This window comes from Lotus japonicus, chromosome 2, assembly GCF_012489685.1.
Source record: "Lotus japonicus ecotype B-129 chromosome 2, LjGifu_v1.2".
NCBI lineage: Eukaryota > Viridiplantae > Streptophyta > Magnoliopsida > Fabales > Fabaceae > Lotus > Lotus japonicus.
Window position 1 is genome coordinate 50,890,145 of NC_080042.1, and position 24,551 is coordinate 50,914,695.

General features: G+C 33.4%; 2 long non-coding RNA genes across 15 annotated transcripts; one reads left to right on the forward strand and one right to left on the reverse strand.

Annotated features, from left to right (window-relative positions):
- The first annotated feature begins 2,555 nt into the window (after window positions 1-2,555).
- On the forward strand, window positions 2,556-7,165 carry LOC130738228 (uncharacterized). 14 transcript variants are annotated; one of them, XR_009019272.1, is made up of 6 exons: window positions 2,599-2,704; window positions 2,989-3,129; window positions 3,347-3,537; window positions 4,544-4,832; window positions 5,007-5,104; window positions 5,493-5,738. It is a non-coding gene; the product is annotated as an uncharacterized LOC130738228 (long non-coding RNA). The 14 variants fall into 14 exon arrangements; XR_009019282.1 differs by lacking the exon at window positions 2,599-2,704 and adding an exon at window positions 6,797-7,165 and having other exon boundaries at window positions 2,711-3,129; window positions 5,493-5,573; XR_009019283.1 differs by lacking the exon at window positions 2,599-2,704 and adding an exon at window positions 6,095-6,344 and having other exon boundaries at window positions 2,711-3,129; window positions 5,493-5,573.
- A 95-nt stretch (window positions 7,166-7,260) lies between these two features.
- LOC130738230 (uncharacterized) lies at window positions 7,261-11,203 on the reverse strand. The gene is made up of 2 exons (XR_009019284.1): window positions 11,117-11,203; window positions 7,261-7,730 (listed from the first exon to the last, which is right to left on the reverse strand). It is a non-coding gene; the product is annotated as an uncharacterized LOC130738230 (long non-coding RNA).
- Between the last annotated feature and the right edge of the window lie 13,348 nt (window positions 11,204-24,551).

Consider the following 24,551-nt stretch of genomic DNA (forward strand, 5'->3'; position numbering starts at 1 on the left):
GTATGATGTGCAATCATCAACACGTTTCACAACTTTTCACTCTGGGGTCTCTTCACTCTGACTCACCATCTACCTAATATATTTAATATTGTAATAAAATACTCCCAAAATCCTTGATAATTGATATGATTGTGGAAAGGATTCTCACACAGCACAATAACTGGTCCGATTGTCCGAAATCTAGAAATTAGCAACTCTCTCACCCCTAGCGTATCACGTCATATATCAAATCCAATATTATTTTTCTTCCTTCATTTCTGTCTCTAGCCATCTAGACTCATAGAAATAAATGAATAACTTTTTTCTTGGAAAAGGTAATGGGCCCATGTACAGATATCAGCCATAAATTTTGCATGTGAAATGCACAAGGCTGGGTGGGCTGCTAACTTGATGAGAACTTGCGGCCAATATTGCCTCAATTTATTACAAAATTATTTACAAGTGTAGATGGATTCTACAGAACCCGACCACTTGTCAAGTCTATTTAGATCCATGTTACTACTTCCGGTCTTATATATTTAAAAAATGAAAGATAAGAAAAATTTTAGTCATTTTTATAAGAATTAAATAAAAGTTTTTTTTTGAAAATGAAGAATTAAATGAAAGTTTTGAGCTATATTAATTATTTTTTCTAATGATACCCTTATTAATTTTAACGTGTAAAATGTGTCTCATTAATTATTCTTTCTTTCCCACTCTCCAACACTAATACTTCATCCGTTTCTATTTATCTGTCTAGGAAGAGAAGATTCACACAAATTAAGGAAAACAATTAATTATGTTGATTTTCATAAAATTATTATTTGTTTTCCTTTAAAACTCTTTAAAATGTATTTTATATTTCTTTATTTATTATTTCTGTAAGTGTATTTCTTGGAAAAACATCAATTAATGCTCTCTTGAAACTCCAAGTATACAGATATATATGAACAATTTTTTTTTAAAGTGGACAGTTAATAAGGAACGGATGGAGTAAGTAATAACAAAAGGTAATTTTGAAAGTTTATTTTAAATTTAATGCATTTTATCTAGTATAACTACATTTCTTAAACTATGTGAATTTTTTTGCTTTTTATAAATAAGATCGGAAGTAGTATAAAATTAGAATAGTTCATTAATTTAGTTAGATATGTTTTCATTTAGCAATTAAATTCACTTATTTTCTTTTATTTGGCATGTACTGTATTTCTCTAATAAAAAATAACACATAATTTGAAAATATTAGAATTAGGGAGGGATTGTTGAAAAATAGTGTACTTCAAAAGTCTCACATTCTCATGTATTGAACATTTCAAGGGCCTACATACAGAACTTAACCTCTGGAGGTGTTAAAGAGTTTGGTTAGAGGTAGACCCTCACGCGCAAGAGTCAAGAGATTCGGCGATGTTAGTCCAACATAGTGCAAATCAGAGAATTTGCCCCCTTTACGCGCGCACGTAGTATGGGCCTGACTCCCTTTTTGCTCAAATTATTTTCACATTCTTGCAACTTACCTTAAAATTCTTATTTTCCATTAAGAGTTGAGGGAAGATGACCCTATATCAAGAACAACCGAATCAACCGTTATTGTTTTATCATTAACTCGGATATTTATTTTCATTGACAAACAACATGTACTAAAAACATTTAATTTATTTTTAATATCAAATTAAAGAAGAAGTTCTACTTTCATTTCCTTATCCTTCCTTCCTTCTTTCTTACTCTTCTTTTCATTTCCTTATCCTTCCTTCCTTCCTTCTTTCTTACTCTTCTTTTTTCTCTAAATCTCCAGTAATAGCTTAAGACATACCTAAATTTGGGGTTCAACACAACCCAAATCTATTATCCTTCACCCTCCCTATCCCTAAATCCGGAGCACCGCACATATTATTGTTTTTTTCGCACTAATTGTATGTCCTATAATAAGTCGCATTTTTCTATTTTTTCTAGGAATCTATAGCTTTTATTAGACCAAAGGGAAAAAGAAAATAAATGTTTCTTATTTCAGGATGGAAGCATAGTTGGCTTGTAGGTTTTGCTTTGGTTAATTATGTTCTTACTCTGCGCTTTGTGGGGGAGCTTTTTGGGCACTTTTTCCTTGTTGACTTTGATGTTTTTTAGTTTGTGGGCCGTCAATTTTTTTGTTTGTACTTCTTTGTGGGACTGTTCTCATTTATTGTTTAGTCTTTTCTTCATAAATATATTAAGGGTCGGTGGTGGAAGTTAAATCCAACCCATCCTAGCTAGAAACGCTTCTCATCTACTAGCTTTAAATTATGGTTTTTTATATTTTCATTTATAGGCAGGTTTTAAGTAAATAAAATTTGTACTTTTTCCCTAGTTTAGTATTTAGTATTTTGCTATTGAAAAACTTCAGTTCACTATGTTTTTTTTAATATTTTACTAGAATTAAAAATTGAGCATTGTTACATCTCCTATTTCATCCTCCTACAAATCCTCTTACACACTAAATGAAGAAATAATTAATTGATTTTTACATTTTCCAAGATATCAAAGACAATAACTTCTTAATTCATTTAGTGTGTTATGAGTAGGAGAATTTGTAGGAATATAAGGGTGCCCACTAGGGTGGACCTTTTAAAAATTGGTCCACCGGTGTACCATGACTATTTCAGTAATTCACAATATATTAAAATATGTCAAAAAAAAGATGTTGATTTCATTTGAGCTGCTTTGTCTTCATCGCACCACCGCCGCCGTCGAGGTACTGTGTCACCATGCCTTCCATCTCTCTTTCCTTCCTCTCTCATACGTTTCCCCCTTTCTGAGTTTGGGGTCCTATTTTTTTATTTTTTTATTTATATATAGAACTTCAAGCTGTCACCACTGTTTTTTTTTCTTGGAGCTTCAAGATGCAAACCCCATCAACAAAAATCACATCTCTCAATTTACACAAATTTAAATCCAGAGCTAGATGTCAAAGATGTGAACTTTGACGGAAAAGTTTTCATATCAACTCCAGATTTATCACTTTGTGCCCATTTACAGATCCAGGAACACAAAGCTTCGATCTCATCCTTTTTATAGTGGACTCAAAGAACAATCAACTGAATTTGCAGATCCACTTAATTTAAGAACATCACATGTAAAGCTTTTGACATGCAAGTAGTGATGTGGTGCGGCGGAGAGGTGAGAGTAGATCTGGGTTGGTTGGGCTGATTTCATGGGGGGTTTTTGGTTGGTTGGATTTTGAGTTTAGTTTGTCCTAGGTTATGGGTATTTTTTTGTAGATGCATAAGTTGTTACCATTGAATCAGCAGCAAAAGATAGTGAGTTAGTGTTCAAACCACTTGTTGTCTTGATCTTGTTGATGTTCTTTATCTCACTGTTTATATGTGTATCGCAGATATTTCAACGGAAGACAGAAGAAGCTTCGTTGGCCACAAAATTTAAGCTAAAATCATTTTGATTACTTGAATTAAAAAAGGGGACGATGATGGTGATGAGGATGTTGATGGTGAGTGATGAGAAAGATTAAGGTGGAGATGATGAAGACGTTGATGGTAGAAGAATGAAGATATCTACTACTTCTTATTCGTAAGTTTCAATTTCACTATTCCTTCAAGACCTCCAATCGTTGCTCGCCACGTGTACCGCTTTTTGTTATTTTTTCAAATTTTGTTTTATTTTTTAGCTGGAATCTATTAGTCCAGATCTGACGGTCCACATTCCCCATCTATAAATGACCATGATGATAGTTTTCAATAAGATTTAATCTGGGCCGTTGAAACTTAAAAAACTTTTGGTGAACCTCTCTCCTGCTTGCTTCGTTCTCTCTTTCACGTGGGTATCCTATCAGCGCCGCTCTTCTCCCTGATCTCCGGCGTATTCCATGGCTTCTCCGGCGGTATTAGTCACATCCCGCCATCAACCATTACATCGGTAAGTTGTAACTAAGTCATCCTTCCATTATCAAATTTTCTCACACGCAACCTCAAACGTCAGTTTCCGTCCGTTATAACAGTAGGAGTGGTAGAGAGAAAGAAATCTCCTCCACGATTGCAGACGCCATTTTCGCCTCCCTCCCTTGATTTTCTCTCATCTTTCGCCTTCCTTTCATCATTCACGATCTGGTAATTTAATTGAATATAAAGATTTATTGATTTATTTCCTTTCTCACTCAAGTCCTCCTTGATTTACTCCCCAACTCCTCTCTCAGCAAACTCCTCTCTATTCCGAATTTTTTTTAATTGTATGATTGACTGATGGGGTTGCCATTGATGTTTAGGGGAAATGTAATTTTTTTCTTCATTGTATGTCAGCATACGTATTTGTTTGGTAGGTGTTGTCAATTCATCTCTGATTTTGCTGAAAACCACCAATACGCCACCGTTGAAGGGAGTTCCCTCATCTTCATATATGTTGTTTTCTATAAATAGACACTCCTTGCTAATCTTTTCTCACATTCAGCTACCTGTCATTTGTGTTGAGATATGTTAGGATTTTTTTGTGCTTTTGTTCTTGCATATCTTATCTTAATACCAATATCAATGTCTCATTCAGCTGGAACTAACAGTAGATTGAAAACTCTTTGTGGTGGAAGGGATACATGGAGGATTAAAGTAAGAGTCATTCGAGTATGGAAGATGTGCCCAATTTCTGAACCATCAAAACCATATGCAATGAGTTTGCAGTAGAAAGAGTGCAGCCAAGCATATGACAAGATAAACTGTCTGCTCTTTTAATTTTCAGCACTGTGGCTTATACCAGTTTTATAATTTTCTTTCAATTTGAATGTATTGAAGGTGTTTTATTCAAGATTGCATTTTTGTTCACTAGCAACTACGAGACAGGACTGTCAAAAAAAACCTACGAGACAATGTCCTCTTATGGTGAGTTTTGGCACCTTTTGCAGTAATATGTGTTGTATTTGAATTTGAAATCCATTATCACATATGCATAAATAGGGGTGTGTTTCATTTGCATTCATCTCAGTATCTGGGTTTTGTTGTAGTGTTTCAAGCTTTCTGTTTTGATCTGCATCAATGGGTGATAATTCTGGACAGGTGAACCCAGGAGTTTATGTCGAGGCTAGGAACAGGAGAAATATCAGATTGAACCGAAAAATTTGCAAAAGCTGAAGTAGTTCTTCAAACCCACCATGGTTAGTTGAATTCCATTTTGGTTTTGATCTTTTTTTTTTCTAATGCTTTTATTTTGATGAACCATGTATTGTAAAATGTTACCTAATTACATGGTTGAGGTTAGAGCAATGGATTCATATTAAGAGGGTAAACTTTGTACAGAATGTAATAATTTGTGTCCATAAGGAGATAAGGAAATAATAATATAAGAAAATTAATATGCATAGAAAAGGAAATTGTTTATATCCGCATTCATTTTTTAATTTTTTCTCAGTGACTATAGATTTATATTAACATTGGATCATGAATTGTCATAGGTCTTCCCATTGGCAATTGGATTTCTTATTTTCTTTTTAAAACTATTTCTTTTTTGTTGGATGAATTAATTGATCTGGTTTTGTCTCACAGATTACTGACATACGACAACATAAGTATGAGAAGATTGGAATCAGAAGCAGTTACTTTTTTAGACTTGATGATGGTAGCATGGTTAGTACCTAAGTAGAGTAATATGTAAATTTTAGATTTTGAAAGTTTGAAGTTGATTCTCTAAGATTTGTGTTTTTCGTTTGTGGGGGATGTGTCCTATTGGTGATTCCTCAAAACTATGTTATGCATCTCGTCCTAAATGATGCAGAGGTTATATTTTTGGCATGTTATTGTTTTATAGTTTTCTGTCCTACAATTACTACATTCATTTACAAGGTGTGAAAATTGAGGCTTCCATCAAGAAAAATCACATTAGTAAATACGTGAGTGACTTGGCTGAAAATTGATTTGGATATTTTTTTTCCTTGCTGCATTTTCACATGCTGAAATATGGGAGTACAGGAAAATAACGAGAGAAGGTATTCTCTTCAATGTGTTTATTTAGTTGGAATTTCCTATAAATACTGCAAGAATTGTTTTGTTAATTCTCATTCCATCTTGCATTGCACTAGAATTTCATCATTCCTGTCTCTCATGTTCCATCCTTTCATTTGTTTGTCATAATTTATATGATTTATTAGAACTGAAACAAAATCAATGGCATCAAGGGGGTTGCGATTGGTGGTCGAGCTTGCTTATTCCCCCCCCCCCCCCTTTTGGCTGCTACATTTGATGCAGTTGGCAGTATTGGCTGGGAGTTTTATTTTTCCTTTCGTAGGCTTGTGTTTCTCTGCCCTTTTGAAGGAGAACACAGGTAAATAGGTAATATGTAGTGTGGTATATGTATGTAAAACTATAAAGAGCTATGATATATCGTGGTCCTTGATGATCCTAATTATTTACCAGTCATTTTCGTGAATAGTGTGTCATTGAATAATATACAAATAAAGGACTGTTATTTCTCATAGTTGAACTCAATATATATCTTGAAAATTCAATTGCAGAATAAATTACACATATATTTTTGAATTTGAATTTAGTGCCTTATAGGGTTGTATTGTTGTTCATATATTTATTTGATTTGATTTGAAGCTATGCAACAAAAATAAGCTGTTGAATTCAGACTATCCTTTGTTTTATTATTTGGTCTAGAAGGTGTCTTACTTCACTGTTGTGCCTAACTCTAGATCATAATGATCAAAATTATAACAAGTTGGTTTTCGAGTTGAAAGCTAAAATGTAACCATCCATATTTGAATGGATACCTTAGTTTGGTGTGTTGGTTCTATGGATTTTGAGACATAATTTTTTTGTAGGTGTTAATCTTTCAAATGTGACTGCAGGTAGGTCGTTCTTTAGATAGCTAATTTTTTGTTGCTTGACTATGAAGTGTCTACGAGGGAAACACATTACAACACCTTGAGAGAGCAAACTCCATAATATTGGGATAGTGTAGGCATACTTAATTATTTAAGTTTCAGATACTAGAATTCGGTATTGTTTTAATATGAAAGTAATACTTAGGATCTGTCAAGGAGCTCGCTCTGATATTGTACACATATATTCTCACTTTAAGTTAGGTTTTTCAGCTACTTATGTGGCGGCATGGTTGAGTTACTAGGATATTGGAATTGTTGTTGGACTTGTGAGAATGCATTTTCATGATTGTTTATTATAGTAAGTCATCATATATATGAAGCATTTATTGTACACATATATTCTCACTTTAAGTTAGGTTTTTCAGCTACTTATGTGGCGGCATGGTTGAGTTACTAGGATATTGGAATTGTTGTTGGACTTGTGAGAATGCATTTTCATGATTGTTTATTATAGTAAGTCATCATATATATGAAGCATTTGTTTTTTATCATCCTAAATTAATAGGACAATTTATGTCTGCTTGCTTTAACAATCCACAAAACTAATTCCACAAAGCTACCAACTGTTGCACCTTGCACACAATGCTAGGTAGTTGGTTATATTTTTTTTTTGAGACTACTTAAAATAGAGATTACAGTTGGTATCATAGAAAGACCCTAGAGAGGATACAAAGAAAGACATATTGTGATGTCATTTGCTTTATCTGCATTGTTTATTTTAGGGGTGTGATGCTTCAATTTCTCTTGATTCCACTCCTTTAGTTCATTGTAAAGTTGAACAACTGAAACTATAATATAATAAACCAAATTATTTGTGGTTGTGCCTCCAGTAGTTCTATCGCCTTCTCCATTGAAACTTTGCAGACTTAAGTGTTGCAACTTCATTAGACCTGCGAGGCTGCAGTCAAAAGTGAATTCAAGTGATACTCTAAAATGAATTCAATTTTTTGCAGTTCTTCTGGCTAAATTGGTAATAACGAACGGGCTATACATGTTATTCCAATCTATATATAGGCTCTATGATAACAGTGAAAAAAGGATTGTTTGAGATCAATGTTTCAACTACTTCCTGTGCTCTGGATTCACAAGGGTATGAAATATAAAAGTAACTAAATGCAGTCTCACTCATAAAAAATTAAAGCTAAAATATAACAAATGATAGTGGACATTTTATACTTATATTAAAGTAGACTAATATTTTAATTATTAGAAGAAGAATAGATCACTTTTTGTGTTTGTACAACCTCTAAATAATAAAGGTTCAAACTATAATTTAGTTATATACACAACCACGTTTTCATTTATTTTATAATTTTTTCCTAACCTTTACATTCTTCCTTGGCAATTTTCTGCTATCTTTTAATTTTTTCCTAACCTTTATATTCACAGCCTAACATATACCGAGATCGTCATATGTTAATTTAATCTTATGAATCAATATAGTCGATATAAAAATGCTTATCTCATTATAAGTTTTGCAAAAATCAAGCATTAATTAAAAATAGTTCTCATGGAAGTTTACAATCTCATTTTCATATTTTTTTTTTGAAATTCACAATCTCATTTTCATATTTGATCGATGTCTTCTTTAATATTTTTTGTAATACAATTCAAAATTGTTTCTATGCAATAAGAACAAATAATAACACATAACTAGTTTGAATTGGGATGTGCGTTTCCACTTGGTTTATAAAGAAAATAATAAATGTGCAGATTACTTGGTTGTTCTTCAGGCATAGTATGCAAAGTTTTGATTTTAGCAGTGATAATGTGTCTTACTTTGTTTTCTCTTATCGAAGATGTTGTTAATGGGGTTACACACCCAAGACTAATGTAATTGGTTTTTTAGGCTTTAGCCCCTTAATCTATCAAAAATTAAAAATGAGTTATTATTGTAGATTTGCAGGATGCTGGGTGATCCCTCGAACGAATTTGGACATTAATGACCAATAAGTGCATATGCTTATAGGCTTGGAGGGATGTGATCATCCTGAACGAATTTGGACCTTAAATCCTAATAAGCGCACACGTTTAAGAGTTTTGAGAGTTATGATCCTCCCTATCTTCCTTCCCTGGAACATTCAATGACTTGCCCTTAGGTCCCCAAGCATTAAACCCCCAGTAATCGACTATGTCCTACATTGTGATTCTAGCCGTAAATGACCGCCAATTACCCCAAAGTAATAAAAGCCATTACCATCATATTTACAAGGCAAATACACATAATGATGGAGAGAACCCTCTAGCAGTCCAAGAGGCAAGAAGGGAGCATATAAGATAACACCATAAGCTCGGATCATCTGCACTTCACCGAATCCTGGACCTAAGCTTGGGTTTGACCCTCCAAACTTTCTTATAGGTCATTTTAGACAACCCCATTGTAAAATCATTTCTCAATGCATCGCACAGACACGAGAAGATCATAACAACATATAAGTGTTTCACTAATTAAAATTGTATATTTTAATAAATAAATCATTGTATTATTCCGCATATACATATATATATGTATCAAAGTACTCAATTATTATAATTAACAATTAATTTATTAAAAAATTACCCGTGCATCGCACGGGCAAACGGGCTCTATCCTAGTTGAGTGAAGATTAGGAAGATCAAATCTGGGATTTGATGATACTGTTTTGATGAAATCTGAGAAATTATTATTTTTGTTTTATCTTTTAATTAATAAAAGAAAGAATATTACATTTTTATCCTTTTAACATCCTTTCAATCCTAGCCATTCATCTAAGGAATATTCCTAGATTCTAAGATCTAATGGTAATGAACAGTGGTCCACCAGTGGACCAAAAAGAAAGTTGCCCACCCTAGTGGGCACCGAATATAAGTATGAGGATAAATCATTTTTCATTTATCAATGTTAAGCCTTCACCTTGTTGGGTTTCTTCGTGTCTAAAAATATGTTTGAATTTAAAAAGTCATTCAATCAAATAATCAATATATAGGTTCTGGGTGAAAGTTGAGTCAGACCTAGGCCTTGTTTGAAAGACATGAAAACAAAGAGGAAAGAAAACTTAGATGAGAAGACACATTTTACTAGGTATTTTCTCCCCTTTGGTTTAGAAGAAACGGTAAAGGGGAAACAAAGATTCAAGTGGGATCCACAGGAAAACTTCTTCTCCTTGGTAACGAAAAAACATAAAGATGATGGGTATTTTATTGTTTTGATCAAAATACCCATATTTTTACAATTTAGAATAATATATAAAAATGATAATAAATAATATTAAATGTTATTAGCAATAAATAGTGATAAATAATTTTAATATTGTTTTTCAAATTATAACTTTTGTTATAAAAATTATTATCTCATGTTTAATTTTTAATTGAGAATATTTATGTCATTTTACAAACTTATCTTTTTATTTTTCTAACATTTTCACTTCAATCAAACAACCTAAAAATCACATCATTTTCTACTCTTTTTTCTTTCTTTCTTACTATTTAGTTTGTTTACTCTACCAAAGATACCCTATTCTCCTCGTTCTTTCTATGAACAATATACCAGACACACTGTGCTTATAAAAAAAAAAAAAAAAATCTAGACTGACTGTGAATGCACCTTGTAAGGTTCTAGAATCTCAACCCCCAATCACGAAGCTGCTTGCGTATTATGATCTGACTCCACGTTGAACTCCATTGAAAATATATCAGTGGTTACTAACTATACCATGCTTTCAAAGATATATTTGCTAAAATATACTTGGTGGAGAAATCTGGAAAATAAACTGCATGATTGAGGCGAAACATCCAAGACAACTTCTAGAAGCTTAACGAGGGTAACGAGTGCTGCCACAGAAGATTGCCGGGTCAACTAAACCATATCTAGACATTTTACCCTTATCAAAAAAAATCTAGACATTTTGCTTTTTGACAATTTTTGTCTGTCACAGACTAAAATGTATATTTTAAGACAATTTCGGTGGTATTCCTATTAAAAGTGAAGGATTTCATACCTTTTAGTCATGTTTTTTCTACAATATATTTTTTATTTACAAACTAGTTTTTACATGAAGCACTGACTCGGATACAGACACCCTGACACGACACGACCCGAGTACCGCAACACGGCCAAACTCTAAAAATAAGACACGAGGACACAACATATATATATATATAAAAACAAAAGATTGGATCCAACAAAAACTAACTACTGATTCCAGAACCCTTCCCTCACGGGAATAGGCTCTGATACCAGATCTTGCGGAAGCTAAAAAACATTTTGCAAATAATGAAAAAAAAATGAAAACTCAGAGTACTTACAGAAGAAAGCTTTTATTCAAAGATGAGCGGCAGGGATTACAAACATAGAGAGAGAGAGAGAGAGAGAGAGAGAGAGAGAGAGAGATAGGTAAAAAACCCGATGCCCTCTACTCTAACTTGGCTACCTATTTAAACAAGACTTAACCATGATTACTTTTCGAAAAGTAATTCTGGTTTACAAAAGGTAACTATAGTTAATGATAAAGTAACTAGACTTGATTTAAAGTAGCCCTAGTTACAATAATGAAAACGTTGATAATGAAAAGCAGATTCCTTGTCTGCCATGATGAAGAGTGTTGATGATGACTCTTTTGTCTTTAGTCATACGGATGATAATTGATGCCTTCACAGTCATCCTCATTATCTCGGAGGTAGTGTCGACTGTTGACTGATGATGTATCTGAGCCTGACTTTTGGCTTATCATGTCTATTTTTTGTTGAAATTCTTTGGGTGAGCTAGCTGAAGCTAATTCGGCCATAATTTTTGACTTCTCTTGAAGGAATGAGGCTTCTTGAGAGAGACCTGGAGCCTGGGGAGCGGATAACTGCTTCTTGCTCTTTTGAGTAAGATGATAGGTTTTTATCCAGGCTTCAATTTTTGTTTGCTGTATTAATGAAATATTGAACTTTTCCCACCACTTTATCCTAAAGATTCGATAAAGCTGGTATAATTCTGTATCATCAAAAACTTGAACGGATCTCCAGTCCCAAGTTAATATCCATGAAATGGCTTGGGAGGCAGTGAACATGAGGAGTTTTTCTTCCATGAGGAAGTCGGTCCTTTGGACAAAGTATTTGAATAGAGGCTTGACTTCTTCAGGGAAAATGGATTCATCCAAACCTACTTGGTAAAACCAGACTTTGAACCATTGTGGGAAGTTCAGCGAAATCCCCTTATGAAACCATATGAACCAAGAGTGTTGAAAGGGTCTAAGATACAGGGCGTTGTACCAAGCGTCTGTGTAATCATAGTAATTGTAACTAGGTGGATCAAACTGTCTAGAAAAGTTTTTGAAGTAATGAAGAGGGGCATTCCAATCTTTTTCCGAAAGAACTTTGATGATTTTAATTTTTGAAAAGGCTATCTCCCCTTGTTTGTCAGGGGTATGAGTAACCTCTATTGAGTCAGAATCCACCAGGATGAACTCATAAAAGAGTCGGGTCTTTTTGGGATGTCCTGGAACATATTGAAAGTTGGGAGGCAATAACTTGGCAGCTATTTCTTTTGGATATAAGGAGAAATATTCTTTTTCTATGATGAGGGATGACAAGCCTTCCGGCTTTTCCACATATTCTGTTGGTTCAGGTTTGACAGAGGGTTTTGAAGAAGGTTGAGTTAATACGGTATACTTATTAGCCAGTGGGACTAATGGAGCTTTTTGATTTTGAGGAGGTGTTTTGACAATTTGTGAGGTAGTAAGTCTTTGAGAGGATTTTGAAGGGGTGGCTGGTGCAGATGTTCCAGCACTTTTGAGGGGAGTTATTGCAAGTGCTTTGTCTTTGGATGTTGAAGATGAACCCAGTGGGGGTCCATATTGATCTTTTGACTTGGGCTTTTCACTCATGTTTACCCTGTAAAAATTCTCTTGTTAGAAAATCTGGAAGGGAGTTACTATCTCCTTTAATATGAGTTATTTCAAAATCAAAGCAAGAAAGTAAAGATTGCCATCTGGCAAAAATGTGTTTTGAAACTAGGTTTTGAACATCCTTTTGTAAAACTGAAGGTGCTGCTTTGCAATCAGTTTTTATCAAAAATCTTTTATTAAAAACATCATCTTGAAATTTTTGAACACATAGGACTATTGAAAGAATTTCTTTTTTGACTGTGGAATATTTCTGTTGAGCTGGGTGCCAAATACCTGAATGGTACCTAACTATTTGTTCTTTTGAAGACTGAGGTTTTACCTGCTTAAGTATCCCACCATATCCTAATTCTGATGCATCGGTTTCTATAATTAATGAAGCATCTGGATCTGGTATTCCTAAACAAGGTAGACTTTGAACTAATCTTTTGACTTCTCTAACACTATGGCTCATTTCTTCAGACCATGGCGGAGAGTTTTTCCTAAGTCTTTTGAACAAAGGGGCACAAATTATCCTTATGTTGGGGATAAAATCTGCTACATAATTAACACAACCTAGAAATCTCTGTAATTGAGTTTTCTCTTTTAATTCATTTGGAAAGTTTTTGGCGAATTCTAACGATCTTTGTATTGGGGTAATTTGTCCCTGATGAATTTCATATCCTAAAAATCTGGTTTTGGTTTCAAAGATTTTCATCTTTTTTGCTGAAACTACTAATCCATTTTTCTTAATGATTTCTATAAATTTTTCTAAATGTTGAACATGCTGATCTATGCCTTTTGAGAATACTAAGACATCATCTAGATATACAATGGTAAAGTCCATGTATGGATAGAATATATCATTCATGATGTTTTGATATTCACTAGGTGCATTTTTCAAACCTTGTGGCATTACATTCCATTCATAATGACCAAAAGGGACAACGAAGGCGGTTTTATATCGATCCTCCTCCTTGACCGAAATTTGATAATATCCTGACTTCATATCAAATTTTGAGAATATTGTTGCTTTATGTAATCTTTTAATGAGATCTGTTTTATTAGGCAATGGATATCTTATCCATTTTAATACTTTGTTTAAGGGTTTGTAATTAATGACTAATCTAGGGGCTCCTCTTTCTAACTCAGAAGCATTCATGACATAAAACCCTGTGCAACTCCAAGGAGATTTGGAGTGGCGAATCAGGCCCTTTTTGAGATATTCTCCTATTTCTTCTCTACAATATTTTAAATATTGTTCATTCATTTGAATGGGCCGGGCTTTGGTAGGGATGTCTTTCTCATTAAACCCGTCTATGTATAGTAATGTTATGGTATGTATTTTTCTATGATGAAAGGCCATGGGGTTTAAATCACATAGATCCTTTTCTATCCGATCTTGAAAATCCTTAATAATCTTTTGAATATTAGATCTCTTGAGCTGTTCCTCTATTTTATAATATTTTATTTCTTTTTGTAAAGAATTGATATGATTCTTTTTTCTAGAGATCATATTTATTTTGGAGGTGGAGATTTCCTTTAATAAATTTAATTCTTTTACCTGAGGAGGTTTTATAAATGGAAAAGTAATAGTCTTTCCTAAGACTGTTGTGACTATTCCCTTTTCATCTATTTTATCAATAGGGTATAGAAGACAAATGAATGGAGTTCCTAAAATGATTTTTTCTGTCATGTTTTTGACTAGGACAAATGAAGATCTAAAACAAACTTGGCTTTTGCAAATCTTTGCATTTGATAGTTTGTATTGAATATTCATTTTGGATCCGTTTGCACTATTGACTCCTTCTTTGGTTTTCTCATAAAATTGAGTGGGGACTAAGCCTTCCTGAATACAATTGATATCTGCGCCACTATCAATGAGGGCTACTATATTGATTCGAAAATCATTATTAATGACTAAAGTTATTTCAGAGTGCCATTTATGGGTTATAACCAAGTTGAGGAGATTAAGATAACTTTCACTGGGTTCTTCTTCTTCTTCATTATGTATTTGCTTTAATCCTGAGGTACTGGCTAAGGTTTCTTGAGATTCTATAATTTTTATCCCAGCTATTTCCATTAATCTGAACTCTAAGCTAAGATCATTTTGCTTTAATTGGTTAACTTCTTCTTTTAATATTTTCACTTCTTCTTGAAGATCTGATAAGGTTATGGTTGGTTTAGGACGAAATCTATTAAAAATTTCATTCATGCTATTTATTGGAGGACTAATTTCCTTTTTCAAGGTTTCTTCCTTTTTGACCAAAAGATTTAGTTGTTGTAGAAATTCGTCCCTTAAGGGAGAATCCTCCATTTTGTCTATTATAGAGATTAAACTCATAGTTTGATCTTGGGTTAGCATATTGACGTTTTGTCCTAAGCATCCTGCACAATCACAGAATCCTGAACTATCTTTAACACATTCTCTTTCTTCTTCTGAAGAGGAATGAGAATCAGATGAGTATTCGACCAGATTTACATCTTGGTCTTCATCTCCTTCATATTCATATTCTGAAGAGTAGTGAGGATCTTCACTATTAATGAGAACACTGATTAGACTATCTTTGAGTTTTTGGTTTAAATCTAATTCATTAATTTTTTGTTGAGTTTTGCATTTGTTTGCATAATGTCCTGGCTTTCCACATTTCCAGGAGACATTTTTCTTTTTATTAGGATTTACAGCTTTTTTGTTTATAGGTTTTTGAGTAGTAGGACTTTGTTCATAAGGTTTCTTTTGAAATGGTTTTCTCTTTTTATAGCCCTGAGAAGGCTTTGTTTTGGATCTATTAATCCTTCTAGCTTTTGAACTAGGAGCTTGTAAAGGTTCTACTCCATATTGTTCACAAAAGCTACCTACTTCTTTTCTTGAGATTTGCATATCTTTTTGCATTTTGTTTTGAAGTTTGAAGTCGGTACAAACTTGTATTCCTGTGTGTACTATAGTGTTATGCAATTGTCCAAATGATAGCGAACCAAAATTTACTGGATTTCCTTGATTAAAAAGTGATAAATTATCCAATACCTTTGATTGCATTAATCTAGGTAATCCTGCAATAAAGCGCTCCTTCCAGAAGGCGGTGTTGCCATCTTCTCTTAAGGTTACCTTTGAGAAGAAGGTGTCCTTATACCATCTGTAATCGGACATGGTAGGACAATAGAGATTAGCGAGCTGGCTTGAAGCTCTCTCTCTAAATATGCTAGGATCTCCTATGAAATGAAGTATAATAGTATATATTAATGTTGCTACAGCATCTTCTTCTCCATTTTCTTTTTTCTTTTCTAATATAGTTGATTTATCTTCAGGGGTCATGATGTTGTCCCACCAGCCTCGTAACTGACCAGTGAAGCCATGAGTAATCATTAATGTTGCATTTCTATCGGTGTTATTATGGACTTTATAGGCTGTGGCAGCCATAATCATTTGATGCGTAATATCTAATATATTTTGTTCACTAAAGCCATCGATATTCCATTCCTCAAGGCTAGTTCCACTAAAGGTATTTTGAATAAATTCTTTTCTTTCTTCAAACCTCATATCAGAATAGGAAGGTCTTGGATAGTAGGCTCTTGTGTTGTTATCTGGCCCAAACTTTCTAATTTTATTGATATTTAAATCTTTATCCAAATGATTTATTGAAAACTTGTTTAATTTTTCTTTTAATTTTTCTACACTTCCCGAGAGATTAAAGGAATTAAATTCCTCTTTAGTGTATTGAGGAATTTTGAAAATAGGAGTTTGCAAAGGGTTTCCTAAGGTAAATGATGAAGAAGCTTCTTTGGTTGTAATAGAGGGTTTTTGAACCTCTATTCTTTCTAGCTGCTTTGACATGACTATTAACATAGTATTTGCAAAATTTAATTGTTGATGAACTTTGTTAGCTTCTGCCTTATAAGGAGATGCTTCGATTTCATGACCATCTTTTATGACTATTTTCACTCCAGTTTGTGGAGGGTATTCTGAAGTAATAGTGTTATTATCAGGAGTTTTCCAAGTGGTATTTACTTTTGTGATTGGATTGACGTTTTTCCAGAAAGGGTAATTAAGATTATTTTTAATACAATGGTTTTCGAACCAATCAAAAAAATAGATGTTTGTTTCAGAAACTTCCATTTCTTCATAATATAAGGCCCTAAGAGTTTCAGTTTCTTGTTTACTGTAATTCTCGAAGTACCATAATCTTTTATCTTTATTGTATTCAGCCATAAAATCTTTTCTAATGAAATCTTTGTCGATTTCAAAACTAGGTTTTACCCTACTTAGCCTGTTGATTTGCGAAGGGGTTGGAGAATAATTACTAGATTCTTCATCTTGATATATAAGTGTTGCTATACTAGGACTAGACGTTGTATCTAATCCTTTAAGCTTTGATGATACAGAAGATCTTGGGAGATCTACTCTGTATAACTGTTGAGGAGATCTAATACTAAATGAGTTTGATCTATTCATTCTTAAAGTGAGATTTGCTCCTTCTTGAAACAATTCTCTTACTTGAGTATTATGAACTTTTGGTTGAGGCAGGGAATTCTTGAATACCCATTCCTCAGGAACTTTACTCATAACTTCTTCATGAGTAAGTTTCTTTGGAACTTGTACTGAAGATCTTTTAAGGTTTGCTTCTAGCATAATGGTTTCTTGTTTGGGTGAAGATCTTAAAGCTTTAAAATTATAATTGATTTTTGAAACTTTATAATATACTCTATATATTATTGAGAAAGGATCACTTTCTTCTTCAAAAATATCATTGTTTGCTAATAGATCTAATTGTATGGCATTTTTGGTCCAACTATTCTGAAGATTCATAGCATAGTTTGGATAGCAGTTAAAGAAAACAGGACCATCATGAAGGTTTGATTCTAAGACTGCAATTAACGAATCTTGTGGCTTTAATAGCCTCATATCTCTTAACATTACTATTATAGGAGAATTGATTCCTAAACGAAAGTTAGGTTTTGCAGCTACTTGTATTAAACCTACATGAATGAAGTTAAAACCATCTTTAATGTGTTGATCTAAAACATCTTCATTTAATAATTTTATAGTACTTGTGTGATCAGAACTATGTTGACAACATTCTATTGTAAAAATAGAATCATCTGCTCTATTGAATAAAGTGTGTTGTTTATATATTTCTTTCTTTTTAACTATAGGGATTGACCAATTTTGAAGTGCTCTTTCTATTGAAGCTATTTCTAACTCTTGTTGGGCTACCCTAGAGAGTTCTTGATCTTGGTTACTAGAACCAGAGTTGGATGTTGATGGAATCATGATCTGTTTGTTCTTTCCTAAACTTATTTCACTTAGGGTTTTGATTAATCTAGCCATGTTATTTCTAAAGGGACTTAAGAATGGTAATGTTTCTTCCCAATCTGGCTGACCAACGGACTCACTACCTCTCAGGTTTTACGGCCGGGACCACTAGACTCCAGGGATACCTCACACTAGATTCTTAAGAACTCTAAGTGAAATGAACAAGGTGATTAATTAAAACAGTAAGAAAAAATAAAGTTGCAGAAAAACAAAAGATTGGATCCAACAAAAACTAACTACTGATTCCAGAACCCTTCCCTCACGGGAATAGGCTCTGATACCAGATCTTGATATCAGAGCCTATTCCCGTGAGGGAAGGGTTCTGGAATCAGTAGTTAGTTTTTGTTGGATCCAATCTTTTGTTTTTCTGCAACTTTATTTTTTCTTACTGTTTTAATTAATCACCTTGTTCATTTCACTTAGAGTTCTTAAGAATCTAGTGTGAGGTATCCCTGGAGTCTAGTGGTCCCGGCCGTAAAACCTGAGAGGTAGTGAGTCCGTTGGTCAGCCAGATTGGGAAGAAACATTACCATTCTTAAGTCCCTTTAGAAATAACATGGCTAGATTAATCAAAACCCTAAGTGAAATAAGTTTAGGAAAGAACAAACAGATCATGATTCCATCAACATCCAACTCTGGTTCTAGTAACCAAGATCAAGAACTCTCTAGGGTAGCCCAACAAGAGTTAGAAATAGCTTCAATAGAAAGAGCACTTCAAAATTGGTCAATCCCTATAGTTAAAAAGAAAGAAATATATAAACAACACACTTTATTCAATAGAGCAGATGATTCTATTTTTACAATAGAATGTTGTCAACATAGTTCTGATCACACAAGTACTATAAAATTATTAAATGAAGATGTTTTAGATCAACACATTAAAGATGGTTTTAACTTCATTCATGTAGGTTTAATACAAGTAGCTGCAAAACCTAACTTTCGTTTAGGAATCAATTCTCCTATAATAGTAATGTTAAGAGATATGAGGCTATTAAAGCCACAAGATTCGTTAATTGCAGTCTTAGAATCAAACCTTCATGATGGTGCTGTTTTCTTTAACTGCTATCCAAACTATGCTATGAATCTTCAGAATAGTTGGACCAAAAATGCCATATAATTAGATCTATTAGCAAACAATGATATTTTTGAAGAAGAAAGTGATCATTTCTCAATAATATATAGAGTATATTATAAAGTTTCAAAAATCAATTATAATTTTAAAGCTTTAAGATCTTCACCCAAACAAGAAACCATTATGCTAGAAGCAAACCTTAAAAGATCTTCAGTACAAGTTCCAAAGAAACTTACTCATGAAGAAGTTATGAGTAAAGTTCCTGAGGAATGGGTATTCAAGAATTCCCTGCCTCAACCAAAAGTTCATAATACTCAAGTAAGAGAATTGTTTCAAGAAGGAGCAAATCTCACTTTAAGAATGAATAGATCAAACTCATTTAGTATTAGATCTCCTCACCAGTTATACAGAGTAGATCTCCCAAGATCTTCTGTATCATCAAAGCTTAAAGAATTAGATACAACGTCTAGTCCTAGTATAGCAACACCTATATATCAAGATGAAGAATCTAGTAATTATTCTCCAACCCCTTCGCAAATCAACATGCTAAGTAGGGTAAAACCTAGTTTTGAAATCGACAAAGATTTCATTAGAAAAGATTTTATGGCTGAATACAATAAAGATAAAAGATTATGGTACTTCGAGAATTACAGTAAACAAGAAACTGAAACTCTTAGGGCCTTATATTATGAAGAAATGGAAGTTTCTGAAACAAACATCTATTTTTTTGATTGGTTCGAAAACCATTGTATTAAAAATAATCTTAATTACCCTTTCTGGAAAAACGTCAATCCAATCACAAAAGTAAATACCACTTGGAAAACTCCTGATAATAACACTATTACTTCAGAATACCCTCCACAAACTGGAGTGAAAATAGTCATAAAAGATGGTCATGAAATCGAAGCATCTCCTTATAAGGCAGAAGCTAACAAAGTTCATCAACAATTAAATTTTGCAAATACTATGTTAATAGTCATGTCAAAGCAGCTAGAAAGAATAGAGGTTCAAAAACCCTCTATTACAACCAAAGAAGCTTCTTCATCATTTACCTTAGGAAACCCTTTGCAAACTCCTATTTTCAAAATTCCTCAATACACTAAAGAGGAATTTAATTCCTTTAATCTCTCGGGAAGTGTAGAAAAATTAAAAGAAAAATTAAACAAGTTTTCAATAAATCATTTGGATAAAGATTTAAATATCAATAAAATTAGAAAGTTTGGGCCAGATAACAACACAAGAGCCTACTATCCAAGACCTTCCTATTCTGATATGAGGTTTGAAGAAAGAAAAGAATTTATTCAAAATACCTTTAGTGGAACTAGCCTTGAGGAATGGAATATCGATGGCTTTAGTGAACAAAATATATTAGATATTACGCATCAAATGATTATGGCTGCCACAGCCTATAAAGTCCATAATAACACCGATAGAAATGCAGCATTAATGATTACTCATGGCTTCACTGGTCAGTTACGAGGCTGGTGGGACAACATCATGACCCCTGAAGATAAATCAACTATATTAGAAAAGAAAAAAGAAAATGGAGAAGAAGATGCTGTAGCAACATTAATATATACTATTATACTTCATTTCATAGGAGATCCTAGCATATTTAGAGAGAGAGCTTCAAGCCAGCTCGCTAATCTCTATTGTCCTACCATGTCCGATTACAGATGGTATAAGGACACCTTCTTCTCAAAGGTAACCTTAAGAGAAGATGGCAACAGCGCCTTCTGGAAGGAGCGCTTTATTGCAGGATTACCTAGATTAATGCAATCAAAGGTATTAGATAATTTATCACTTTTTAATCAAGGAAATCCAGTAAATTTTGGTTCGCTATCATTTGGACAATTGCATAACACTATAGTACACACAGGAATACAAGTTTGTACCGACTTCAAACTTCAAAACAAAATGCAAAAAGATATGCAAATCTCAAGAAAAGAAGTAGGTAGCTTTTGTGAACAATATGGAGTAGAACCTTTACAAGCTCCTAGTTCAAAAGCTAGAAGGATTAATAGATCCAAAACAAAGCCTTCTCAGGGCTATAAAAAGAGAAAACCATTTCAAAAGAAACCTTATGAACAAAGTCCTACTACTCAAAAACCTATAAACAAAAAAGCTGTAAATCCTAATAAAAAGAAAAATGTCTGCTGGAAATGTGGAAAGCCAGGACATTATGCAAACAAATGCAAAACTCAACAAAAAATTAATGAATTAGATTTAAACCAAAAACTCAAAGATAGTCTAATCAGTGTTCTCATTAATAGTGAAGATCCTCACTACTCTTCAGAATATGAATATGAAGGAGATGAAGACCAAGATGTAAATCTGGTCGAATACTCATCTGATTCTCATTCCTCTTCAGAAGAAGAAAGAGAATGTGTTAAAGATAGTTCAGGATTCTGTGATTGTGCAGGATGCTTAGGACAAAACGTCAATATGCTAACCCAAGATCAAACTATGAGTTTAATCTCTATAATAGACAAAATGGAGGATTCTCCCTTAAGGGACGAATTTCTACAACAACTAAATCTTTTGGTCAAAAAGGAAGAAACCTTGAAAAAGGAAATTAGTCCTCCAATAAATAGCATGAATGAAATTTTTAATAGATTTCGTCCTAAACCAACCATAACCTTATCAGATCTTCAAGAAGAAGTGAAAATATTAAAAGAAGAAGTTAACCAATTAAAGCAAAATGATCTTAGCTTAGAGTTCAGATTAATGGAAATAGCTGGGATAAAAATTATAGAATCTCAAGAAACCTTAGCCAGTACCTCAGGATTAAAGCAAATACATAATGAAGAAGAAGAAGAACCCAGTGAAAGTTATCTTAATCTCCTCAACTTGGTTATAACCCATAAATGGCACTCTGAAATAACTTTAGTCATTAATAATGATTTTCGAATCAATATAGAAGCCCTCATTGATAGTGGCGCAGATATCAATTGTATTCAGGAAGGCTTAGTCCCCACTCAATTTTATGAGAAAACCAAAGAAGGAGTCAATAGTGCAAACGGATCCAAAATGAATATTCAATACAAACTATCAAATGCAAAGATTTGCAAAAGCCAAGTTTGTTTTAGATCTTCATTTGTCCTAGTCAAAAACATGACAGAAAAAATCATTTTAGGAACTCCATTCATTTGTCTTCTATACCCTATTGATAAAATAGATGAAAAGGGAATAGTCACAACAGTCTTAGGAAAGACTATTACTTTTCCATTTATAAAACCTCCTCAGGTAAAAGAATTAAATTTATTAAAGGAAATCTCCACCTCCAAAATAAATATGATCTCTAGAAAAAAGAATCATATCAATTCTTTACAAAAAGAAATAAAATATTATAAAATAGAGGAACAGCTCAAGAGATCTAATATTCAAAAGATTATTAAGGATTTTCAAGATCGGATAGAAAAGGATCTATGTGATTTAAATCCCATGGCCTTTCATCATAGAAAAATACATACCATAACATTACTATACATAGACGGGTTTAATGAGAAAGACATCCCTACCAAAGCCCGGCCCATTCAAATGAATGAACAATATTTAAAATATTGTAGAGAAGAAATAGGAGAATATCTCAAAAAGGGCCTGATTCGCCACTCCAAATCTCCTTGGAGTTGCACAGGGTTTTATGTCATGAATGCTTCTGAGTTAGAAAGAGGAGCCCCTAGATTAGTCATTAATTACAAACCCTTAAACAAAGTATTAAAATGGATAAGATATCCATTGCCTAATAAAACAGATCTCATTAAAAGATTACATAAAGCAACAATATTCTCAAAATTTGATATGAAGTCAGGATATTATCAAATTTCGGTCAAGGAGGAGGATCGATATAAAACCGCCTTCGTTGTCCCTTTTGGTCATTATGAATGGAATGTAATGCCACAAGGTTTGAAAAATGCACCTAGTGAATATCAAAACATCATGAATGATATATTCTATCCATACATGGACTTTACCATTGTATATCTAGATGATGTCTTAGTATTCTCAAAAGGCATAGATCAGCATGTTCAACATTTAGAAAAATTTATAGAAATCATTAAGAAAAATGGATTAGTAGTTTCAGCAAAAAAGATGAAAATCTTTGAAACCAAAACCAGATTTTTAGGATATGAAATTCATCAGGGACAAATTACCCCAATACAAAGATCGTTAGAATTCGCCAAAAACTTTCCAAATGAATTAAAAGAGAAAACTCAATTACAGAGATTTCTAGGTTGTGTTAATTATGTAGCAGATTTTATCCCCAACATAAGGATAATTTGTGCCCCTTTGTTCAAAAGACTTAGGAAAAACTCTCCGCCATGGTCTGAAGAAATGAGCCATAGTGTTAGAGAAGTCAAAAGATTAGTTCAAAGTCTACCTTGTTTAGGAATACCAGATCCAGATGCTTCATTAATTATAGAAACCGATGCATCAGAATTAGGATATGGTGGGATACTTAAGCAGGTAAAACCTCAGTCTTCAAAAGAACAAATAGTTAGGTACCATTCAGGTATTTGGCACCCAGCTCAACAGAAATATTCCACAGTCAAAAAAGAAATTCTTTCAATAGTCCTATGTGTTCAAAAATTTCAAGATGATGTTTTTAATAAAAGATTTTTGATAAAAACTGATTGCAAAGCAGCACCTTCAGTTTTACAAAAGGATGTTCAAAACCTAGTTTCAAAACACATTTTTGCCAGATGGCAATCTTTACTTTCTTGCTTTGATTTTGAAATAACTCATATTAAAGGAGATAGTAACTCCCTTCCAGATTTTCTAACAAGAGAATTTTTACAGGGTAAACATGAGTGAAAAGCCCAAGTCAAAAGATCAATATGGACCCCCACTGGGTTCATCTTCAACATCCAAAGACAAAGCACTTGCAATAACTCCCCTCAAAAGTGCTGGAACATCTGCACCAGCCACCCCTTCAAAATCCTCTCAAAGACTTACTACCTCACAAATTGTCAAAACACCTCCTCAAAATCAAAAAGCTCCATTAGTCCCACTGGCTAATAAGTATACCGTATTAACTCAACCTTCTTCAAAACCCTCTGCCAAACCTGAACCAACAGAATATGTGGAAAAGCCGGAAGGCTTGTCATCCCTCATCATAGAAAAAGAATATTTCTCCTTATATCCAAAAGAAATAGCTGCCAAGTTATTGCCTCCCAACTTTCAATATGTTCCAGGACATCCCAAAAAGACCCGACTCTTTTATGAGTTCATCCTGGTGGATTCTGACTCAATAGAGGTTACTCATACCCCTGACAAACAAGGGGAGATAGCCTTTTCAAAAATTAAAATCATCAAAGTTCTTTCGGAAAAAGATTGGAATGCCCCTCTTCATTACTTCAAAAACTTTTCTAGACAGTTTGATCCACCTAGTTACAATTACTATGATTACACAGACGCTTGGTACAACGCCCTGTATCTTAGACCCTTTCAACACTCTTGGTTCATATGGTTTCATAAGGGGATTTCGCT